The sequence below is a fragment of the Canis lupus genome, chromosome 13, assembly GCF_003254725.2.
Source record: "Canis lupus dingo isolate Sandy chromosome 13, ASM325472v2, whole genome shotgun sequence".
In the NCBI taxonomy this organism is placed as follows: domain Eukaryota; kingdom Metazoa; phylum Chordata; class Mammalia; order Carnivora; family Canidae; genus Canis; species Canis lupus.
The window spans coordinates 56441816-56452882 of record NC_064255.1 but is presented as its reverse complement, the minus strand read 5'-3'; the positions used below and the strand labels follow the sequence as shown (position 1 = coordinate 56452882).

Below are 11067 nucleotides of genomic sequence, written 5' to 3'. Positions count from 1 at the left end.
AAAGAAAAAAAAAGTCAAAATAGGAAAAAAAGATTATAATAATAGTTACTGGTGCCAAAGAAAACAAAGCTGGTTTGGTAATGTGGGTGCTGTGCAGCATCTTCTTAAAGCCATGTCATCTTTTCTTTTCTTTTCTTTTCTTTTCTTTTCTTTTCTTTTCTTTTCTTTTCTTTTCTTTTTTCTTTCTTTTCTTTTCTTTTCTTTCTTTTCTTTCTTTCTTTTTTTCTTTTCTCTTTTCTTTTCTTTCTTTCTTTCTTTTCTTTTCTTTTCTTTTCTTTCTTCTTTCTTTCTTTTTTTTTTTTTTGTTTTAAGAATTATTTACTTATTTGAGAGAGACAGAGAGTGTGTGCATGCCAGGGGAAGGGGCAAAGGGCGAGAGAGTCTTAAGCAGACTCCTCACTGACTCAATGCAGCCAATGTAGGGCTCAGTCTCACAACCTTAAGATCATGACCTGATCTGAAACAGAGTCTAACATTCCACTGACTACACAACTTAGATGCACCATGTTATCGTTTCTATAATTAGGTTTTGTACAGGCTTAAAATCATATTACCTTCAAAACACCTTAAGAATAAGGGGAAAAATGAACTAATAAACTTCCAGTTACGGGAATTGGGGTTTATAGTTCTATAGAAAAAATAAAGGGAGGGTCAGAAGATACTAGCCTTCTACATAAAAATAATACGTGTCGACCAGTTTGTCATGCCAGTGGAACATTTCTTACAAGTACATGCATTTAGCATTAAAATAGTTCTAGACTGGGGCACCTGGGTGCCTCAGTGGTTGAGCTTCCGCCTTCGGCTTAGGTCATGGTCTGGGATCAAGTCTCATATCAGGTTCCCCACAGGGAACTGGTTCTCCCTCTGCCTATGTTTCTGCCTTTCTGTGTCTCTCATGAATAAATAAATAAAATCTTTTAAAATACTAAAATAAATAAAATAGTTCTAGACTAATCCTTTACTGAGTAGATGTATTTCCACTTAATGGCAGGGATAGTCTTCAAGTTTTGAGCAGCAGCACACTTATGACATTTTTTTGTATCAAAGTAATGTTTGATTTTTTTTTCTTTTGAAAACTTATTTTGAATCAATTGGTTGTATCAAGGTAAAACATGTATGTAAATTTTTAAAAATTAGATATTACAGGAAGCTTCATAAGAATGAGTCATGCTCTGACTCATTCCTTTGTACCTTCTACTTCTCATAGGCAACTCTTTTCAATATTTCCAGATGTTTGTTTTACTATTTATCTTATGTCCCTATTATGTTCTACTGCTATTTTTGTCCTACCAATTTCAGACTCTTCTATTTAATGGTTATGAAGGGTTAAGACATACCTCTTGCAGCCAATTCTCACACTCTGACTTTCTCCTTTACACATCCTTCCAACAAACTTACACTGTCATTTAAACTAGCAATTGGCTTTTCTTATTATTATTTGTAAAAAAAAAAAATGTTCACTGAAGAATGATACAATATGGCATGTATAATTATACTTCTTTCCTTATATATCCATATTTTATAGAAGTTAAAGGGTTATTTTTTTCAGATGTTCAGTTGTCTGTGTATTTGCCATTATATTTTTATCACCTGTCTACACAGATATGTCATGTTTTTCAAATGGTACACTCTACCAGCTAATATATCAATTTTCATTTTCTCCCTTGCAATCCCTGTTTTGATCTGGCTTTTCTCTGGTCCTGCTGTACTTCCATCATCTTACGACTTCCCTGATGGGTCTTCTTCTGTTTGATTCTTCATATTTTTGTTTTAATTGGTTTACTCCTTTATTTCCAGAAGCACATTTACCACACATTTCCTAAGAAAGGATACATGTGAGATATTTGAGTCCTCAGAATACCTACAAAAGTTATTATTCTAATCTCAGACTTGATTGGCAGTATGTTTACCTGTACTGCATTGTGCCTGATTCATTCAGAAGAGTCTAGTTTTCTCATTTGGATAATGAAAAAATTAGAAATTTAAAGATTATGCCATCCCTATTAAATTACATGACTGATTGGTTAGGACTATGTAGTTTTCTTATTTTGCACTTTCTTCCTTGACAAAGTTTGCTTCAACATTATACATATAAGATCAATAATTTCTTTTTCTGGGAAAATCTCTCTCTTCCTTGACACAGTTCCTTTTTAAAATTTACATTTAGTAAGAATAATTTCTTTCAAAAAATTTAACCAATTAATTTAAAATAATGCTTATTATAAAAACATCAAGAGATGGTTTTCCTTAGGTCACAGCAGTCACTTATATAAGAAGAAATGTTTTAACAACTTTTCAGTTTAAATCATTAACATCTTGGTATAAATGCAATAATATCATGGTTGCTTTCATTATTTTTTGTTTAAGGAAGAAAAATCAACCAAACCAAAATAAAAAAAATATTTTTTGAGACAAAAGTCAATAACTTCTCAGTAGATACTGGCACAAAAGTTCTCAATAAAATGTTCTGTCGCAATAAATACAAAGTATATCTCTGAAAATATATGGGTTGGAACTACCTATGCTCAATCAGTACAAATACAGAAATTTTGGGATTGAGAAGAAAGAAAAAGCACAATTGGAATGGCTAAAGATGTTTTCTGTGCTGGGGAGCAATGGTGGAGAAGATAAAGTACATAATTTTTATTCTGATTGTATTATAGACAGATGTGCATGTCCTTCTTGGCTTTAGAGTAGTGTCTAAGAATTCAAAGCTACATTGTTTTCAGAGGAAGGACTTCTTTATTTTTTAATCTAAACTATAGTAATAAAACAGAAAAAATATTCACTCCATCAAAGTAATTGCCAACACATTCATTTGTACTTAAGATTAGACTAATCAATGTAGTTATTTTTTCTTTCATAGAAATGTAAAACTTCTCCACTCAATAATAATACCTATCACTATAAAAATATTGAGAAGAAAATAACTAGGAACACTTTGCCACATATGGCAGATAAATATTTTTTAAATTCTTATAAAAGTACACTATACACACATAAAGATGCTCACAATCATCAGTGATTAAAAAAAAATAAAAGGCAAGTTAAATAAAGAGATATCATTATTCCTGATTGGCATTTTAACCCACTTTAATTGGAGAGGATATGTGAAAATAATCACCATCATATCTTACTGACCAGTGTGGAAATTTGTTCGACCTTTTTGGAAGGCAATATGCATAAAAATTAAAAATGTGCATACAATATGACCTAGCAATTTCACCTCTAGTGATTTATGCAAAGAAAAATAATTGGAAAAGTGCAAAGATATACAGAAAATATTTTTCACAGTATTATTTATGGTATCAAAATAGCAACAACTAAAATGTCAATTAGGAAGAGTTTCATTAAATAATAATTATGATACCTCAACATAATATAAAGCTATGTAACTATGATAAAGGTAGTATCAATTCTTTATTGACCTATGGAATATTTGCCATATAATGTTAATGTAAAACAACCCAATTATTATAAAATATTAATGAAGTTTGACCACATTTTTTTTTGTGGGAGGGGAGACGGTATCCCACACCCATATCCACAATCAGAAGCAAGTCTGAGAGATTATGTAATTATTTTTGAGTGGTTTGTGAGCAATTTTTTCTTAAAAATTTATATTTCTGTGTTTTCTGTTTTTAATTCAAGGATATGTTACATTTGTACAAAAAAAGTGTTTATTTTTTGAAACTATCAGACATACACACACAAAGTGTCCAAATGTTAAGAGTTATTATAATGAACAGAATTATCTGTTCATATCATATTTATTAGATCAGATGAGAGGAAAAAAAAACCTGAACGTCAAAGTATCTTATTTAAAAAACTCATATTATGATTAATATTACAGTACTGACATTTTTTCCCAGTAACACAAGGCATGGTCTACAAATGCTAATGAATTTCCCATGTGTTAATATTTAATCTATTCAAATAGAGAAGTAACTAGACTAAAGACATCTCTTTTTGTGTGAGGGGCTCAAAATTAATAAAAATGAGACTTTAAACATTTCTCAATCAGAAATCAATTTTAAATCAATTGGAATTGGAAAATCCTAAAGAATTACTTTATGAGATTTATTTTGTAAATTAATTTCTATTAATGTAATTGTAAAATATGAAATTTAAGTCTTCCATACAGTAACAAAAAATGTCTGAGTTCTCCTACATATCAATTTAGCAGCATGTAAATTTATATTAGATTTACCCAACTCTTAGAATCTTTTAGCTCCACTAAAACATTTCGTTACATTATTTATCAACCATCTTTGGTGAAGTTTTTAAAAATATTTTTTTAAAATGCATAAAGTTCAGGTGAACAAAGAACATTTTAAAATTTAAGCTCTAGGAAGAAGTGGGAAAACAACCATCATGAATGCCGTTCTTTACTGTTCCAGCAAAGCGTCTGAGTCTTTCTAATTAGTAAATACATGTGCTTCCAAGTGTGCATTTTTAATAGCACATCCAGTGCCAGAGGTCAGCCATTATTTACATAAAAATGGGAACTGAGATGGCAAGGCAAAATCAGATGTTAATACAAAAGGCAAAATGTTAATAAGAGAGACTCCTGGAACAAAAGACATTATCCTAGTCCATTGAGTTCTTTTGATTATTCATTCTGTACACTTGTAAGTAGAATCAAATCACAATTAAAATTAAAAGCTATCAGGGGCTTTAAAGCATCAGGGAGCAAGGATGTTCAAGCCTTGACAGTCTTCACCAGTAGAGAAATGAAGATAGAGAGTAAAGACTTACTGAGCTTGAAGCCAGAAGTCAATGAGAATGGACGGGTCACAGATATGTAACGCCAGATAATGTTATTGAGTCCAGGGGTCTTCAGATATCAGAAAGGAGTTGGAAGCATACAATAAAGGCTTCAGTAAATATATTAACTGAAATTTCCACACATGATTTCTTATTAAGTGGTAGTTTCAATATGATCAACATTCTTTTAGAACTTCATTTTTTGTGTGTGTTTTTTGTGGGTTTTTTTTTGTTGTTGTTGTTTGTTTGTTTTGTTTTGTTTTGTTTTAGAATTTCAGATTTAATAATTTCCTGGCAATTTTACTGTTGTAGAAGACTGTTTTATTCTTTCTGGCTAAGGATCTGGCTTTAGAGCCTTAATTTAGTAAGTGATTCCAAACCACTTTTTAAATAAACTGCTTATATCTTTTAATTCTCTACTATAAGTCGCCGCGATGATCTTTTCTGACAATTGTTTTATACTCCAACCCCTCCAAAAAAGATCATGATCCGATGCAATTATATTTGTTAAGTTAACCTGACCATACAAGAGTTTCATCAAGATAGAACTATTTCAGGAATCCCAGGTGGTCAGGGATTTAGCACCGCCTTTAGCCCAGGGCCTGATCCTGGACTAGAGACCTGGGATCGAGTCCCACTTCAGGCTCCCTGAATGGAACTTGCTTCTCCCTCTGCTTGTGTCTCTCCTCTCTCTGCATCTCTCTATGTCTCTCATGGATAAATAAATAAAATATTTAAAAATTTTTTAAAAAAGAACTATTTCAGATAATGATATGCTTGATATTCATTAAAATTTTGTTTTGCTTGAATAGCAATTCTGTGTTCAAACTGGTATGTTTAGCATATAATTATTAAAGTGAGCATATACTTGTGATTATTATTTTATTATTATTATTATTATTATTATTATTATTATTATTATTACAAGACTCTCCCCTCTGTGCTTGAGGATATGAACTGATGACTCATTGTCATTTTCTCAGCTGTCTCATTGTCTTGAGAGTATTGAGCATTGACCATGGGCAGACAGTCTCTAAGGAGGACGGCATTTCTCATTCAGGCCTCATAGCAATGCCATGTATTTGGCACTAATGAGTATTTCCATTTCACAGATGAGAAGTCGGAAACTTCAAGAGCTATCAAAGGCATCAGAGACAGAGTTGGTACTTCAATGTGGAGTTCAGTTTTGTATATTGCGTACATCATCACCTTCATTAGTTTTTAAAACATATTTATTTATTTATATGAGGGGGAGGGATTATGGGTGAGGGAGAGAGAGAATCTCAAGCAGACTCTTCACTGAATGGTGTCTGACTTGCGGCTTGATCCCTGGACCCAGAAGTCATGACCTGAACCATGAGTCAACTGACTGAGCCACCTAGGCACTCCTACTCTATTACTTTATATAGAGAGTTAAAATTTGTATTGAAATTAATCATTACATTAAATAAAGCTGTTAATGTTTCAGATTACTAGTATTACTAGTATTTTGATTTTGAAATGCATTTTCTGAAAATTCATTTTCAAGATATGTATTCAGAGTTTTGTTTTTTCTCTACTAATATTATCCCTCTTGTGTTTGAGAATTAATAGGATTGTGTTATTTTTCTTGCATGCTTGTTAGGTTTGTTATAGTGGCTATAATCTGACTCCATCTCTCACCCCTTCAGATTCATTCTTGAGACTATTTCACCCAGTTCTGTGCCCCAGAAAACTGACCAACCTGTGCTGTATTAACATTTTACTTGTGCTTTGGCTTCTGATTGGATTTAGCCCCTGGGAATCCTCTGCAAAAGATCAAAGAGATAGGAATGAAGGAGGTTGGTATATTTATCCTACCGGCTTCCACCCTGTGGGATCCCTATGGGTTAGCATTTTTCCAGACCAGAAAGATCTTAGCTTGTGTCAGGTGGTCTCTTCATGCAATTCTGCTCATTCTCTGGGTCTCTTCTCTTGCTCCCTCAGGGTTCTGTGACTCTCTCATCATTTCCCCAGACTTTTATAAATAGTTGCTTTGTTTAAGTTATCTCTTCTTAAACTCAGGTGGCCCCATCCAAGCATGCCATCTGTTTCTCATCAAGGTCATGGCTGAACATACCCCAAGTCCCCAGATTCTTTCATTGTTTGCTCTAGACCTACAGTCTGATTACAGAAAAATCCCCATATCCTTACCTTCTGAAACTTCTTGAGTCAACTAAAAGCAGGAAAGCAGGTTCTCTTTTGAGGATACTGCTACCCCTGTGGCCCTCTTGTATGTGGTGGCAACTTGTCAGTCATTTATGCTATAGGGCTTGGTATTTATTGACTCTTCATTTTTGGACCACCAGCATTATCTGAGCCCAGAACTCTTTCCAGCCATCTACTATATTTCCTTAATTCGTTATCCATCTTATTCATAGATTTTTCTCTCCATCTTAACTCCTAAAACATCCCCCTTTATTCTCACATGTAGAAGATAGAACTAACTTTGTTTCCACCTCCACCTTACCATGCCAACCCACGTTTTACTCATTATTTCTGCTGCCTTTATTCTTATTACTATAGATCAAAGATTCTCAACATCAGTCACAGTGACTCTTAGAGATTCCTGAGTTTATTTTCATTTATGAAATAATTGGGAGGAGGGTGACACTAGTTTTTAGGTGGCAGAGATTAGTTAGGACTCCTATAAAAACTGCAACAAATGGGGATAGTAATGCCTTCAAAAAAGTGATTTCCTACATGCCTTACAACTTTTGAATGTCTCGTCATGCATTCATGTATATAAAAATCTGTATATAATTATCTGTGTCTAAAACATAATTCTACTTAGAAAGTAAACATAAGGGGTCCCTGGGTGGCTCAGCAATTGAGAGTCTGCCTTTGGCTGAGGTCATGGTCCCAGGGTCCTGGGATCAAGCCCTCACATTGGGCTCTCTGATGAGCAGGGAGCCTGCTTCTCCCTCCCCTCTACCTACTGCTCCCCCTGCTTGTGCTCTCTCTCTCTCTGTCAAATACATGAATAAAATCTTACAAAAAAAAAAAAAAAAGTAAATATAAAGGAAAATTTACCTTCTTTTAAAAAGTCTTTGAAAAATGTCATACCCAACATATTAGCTCATTGTATTTGAGATATTTGAGTCTAAATACAATATACATCTGTCAGACTGTACTTGTGCTTGTGCTTGTTATATTAATCTAGATCCTCCTATCAATGTGGTCATTTGCTTCATAAGATTTTCTAGTACAATTATTTTCTAGGACTTAAACAAAATAATTATTATTTTGTTATGAGTTATTTTATTTCTGATTTTGATTACAGTTATGGCATAATGTTGATATTTTTGAAATTAAATCTGAGGATGTTATATTTTATAGAAACATAATTTTTGTGTAGTAAAGGACAAGATACCAAATACTTGCTATAAAGAGGTAATGGCTCTGATGTCATTGAGAGTCATCATAGAGTTGAATAGGTCATGTGTCTCCAAAGCCCAAACTGGTAAATAGAATTTCATGTTCCCTTTCTTCTCAAAAAACCATACTTCAGCCACTGGCCTCAGTTCTTTCCTGTACTATTCATTTATTCCAAAATCAGCTGGATCATTTGCTAAAGCATTAAAAAAAAAAAAAAAAAAAAAAACAAAACCTAAAACATCCTATAGTATCTCTCTCAAAATAAATAAATAAATAAATAAATAAATAAATAAATAAATAGCTTTCCTTAAGCATGTACAATTGTTACTTTTACTCTACTTACACCCAAATTTCAAGTTAGTTTTACATTATTTGCCGTCTTTTAATTCTCTAATCATTTTGCCTCTTGAACCCAGTTTATTTGGGCATTTCTCACACTACTATGCCAAAGTATCTCTTGTTAGGAACAATAGCACCTCCTCATTGCTAAATCCAGATTATTTTTTTCTTTTCTTTTTACAAGACCATCACAGAATATAACTTCATTATTTAATTTTTTTCTTGTCTTTTCATGTTTCTCTCTCTCTCAGGATCTTTCCTTAGACTTGCTGTCTCCCCTAGTAATTTTATCCAGTCTCATGTTTTAATTATCATCTACATGCAGATGATTCTGAATGTATTCTTCCAGCCTTGACGTTTGCCCTTAACGTAAGACTTGTTGTCCAGCTTATTATTAGACATCCTCATTTGAAGTCTAATAGGTACCTCAAATATGAATGTGTCCGAGTCTGAACTTTTAATTCATCCCACAAATCTACTCCTCAAACATTCTTCCTCATCTCAATTAATTGTGAGTCATTCTTCCCATTGTTCAGGCCAAGAACCTGGGGTCACCCTTGACCCCTTTCTCTCTTACTCCCCATATCTATTCCACTGGTATTTCTTATTGGTGAATTGATAGAATCTTTGAAATTTACGTTCAAAATGTACCCAGAATCCAATTACTTTTTACTATCGGTGCCATTCTTCCTTTGAGTAAGCCTCACTGAATTAAAAGACTCCTACTGGTCTTTTTGTAACCTTGTCCTCTTTTTGTCTATTTTTTACCCAATATACAGAGTGATCTTTTGGAAATGTAGCTCAGATCATGTCACTCCCTGTCCTTCCAATCTCATAAGGGGTAAATTTCAAAGTGGTCCCAAAAGACTGCGTGAACTGGCTTTCTGTGTGCTTCCTGAACCCATCTGCATCCGATACCTTCTCAATGATCCTATGCCAACTCCATTGACCACTTTGACCCTCCTGGAACAACTCAAGTGTAATCTTGCTTCCGGACATTTATACTTGCTTTTCTTTCCTGAGTAGGTCATCTCCCATCAATTCACACTGACTGTTCTTGATGGTTCAAGTATCTCACTTTAACAGTAAATCACTCCTTAACCCCTCCTCCCCCCTTTTTAAAAGATTTTTATTCACTTATTCATGAGACACAGAAAGAGAGACAGAGACTTAGGCAGAGGGAGAAGCAGGCTCTATGCAGGGAGCCCAATGTTGGACTCAATCCCAGGACTCCGGGACCACGCCCTGAGCCAAAGGCAGACACTCAACCCCGAGCCACCCGGGTATTCCCCTTAACCACCCTTGTAAAACCAGCCAGCTTCCCTTTTCTAGCCACCCTCTCGAGTTCCCTAATTTGACTTTATCTATTTGACAATATTTACTTCTTTATTTGTTCATTAGCCCTTTCAGCCTTTAGAATGAAAGCTCTATTTGGGTAGGGACTTCCCTAACATAAAAGGTTCAATGTAACTTGTTAAATGAAAAGAGCAGCTGATCTAAATTAACTGTTTTTAAAATTTTAGTCTTCTCATGATTAAATTTTAACTTTACTAATTTTACCCTGTTAAGTAACCAGCACATCTTTTGCTTTCTAATTCTTACATGGACAACCGATGGATTTAAAAAAAAAAAAAAAAAACAAAAACTGTGAGATCAATGTCTGAATTAAGAAAATTTTAGCAAAAATGTCATTAAAATTTTCTCAGGCTTCCTTTATTTTATTATTAATTATTTATTATTATTATTATTTGATATATCACAATAACAGACTTGCCTACACAGAAAATGAGTACTCACCTAGATTCTGAAGTTCATGCCAAACAATCAGAGGATGAAGGAAATGGAAAGGACTACTAGGACAGAGTTAGCCACAGATGGCTTCAGGCTGTTGGTTAAAGGAAGAGTATGGTGTTCAGCAGTGGAGTGTCTGCTAAAGTTAATTATTTTCTAGCATGTTTGCTCCATGCTTAAAGAGTAACTGAAAGAACGACAGAAATTTCTAATAAGTGATTCAAGGGGCTTTGGAAATACAATGAACACATGGAATCATGGTAATCATACACAATATCTCTTACACTACCTTGCAGGCATTTTAAAGCCTGAAAATGGAATGGATTTCGTACATCTACTTATGGATGACTTTGGGCAAGTTACTTAAAATTCCTGAGATTTTATTTCCTAATTTGGATAATAGAGATACTTAGCAAACTTACCTCATATGATTATTGTGAGGATTAAGCATTTTATTTTATTTTATTTTTAATTTTTATTTATGATAGTCACAGAGAGAGAGAGAGAGGGAGAGAGAGGCAGAGACACAGGCAGAGGGAGAAGCAGGCTCCATGTACTGGGAGCCTGACGTGGGATTTGATCTCTGGTCTCCAGGATCGCGCCCTGGGCCAAAGGCAGGCGCTAAACCGCTGCACCACCCAGGGATCCCAGGATTAAGCATTTTAATACATAACAAGTACTTAGAACAATGCCTACGTAGAAAAGGAAAAAGTTTTCCTAATAGGATCCCTTGCTAGGTCTGAAAATTAAACTGACAAAGACAGATTAACGGGA

The 11067-nt window shown here is 34.0% G+C and overlaps 1 long non-coding RNA gene across 1 annotated transcript; it reads right to left on the bottom strand.

Annotated features, from left to right (window-relative positions):
* Positions 1–338: 338 nt before the first annotated feature.
* Positions 339–10411, bottom strand: LOC112652115 (uncharacterized). The gene is made up of 3 exons (XR_004810157.2): positions 10300–10411; positions 6491–6554; positions 339–1819 (listed from the first exon to the last, which is right to left on the bottom strand). It is a non-coding gene; the product is annotated as an uncharacterized LOC112652115 (long non-coding RNA).
* Between the last annotated feature and the right edge of the window lie 656 nt (positions 10412–11067).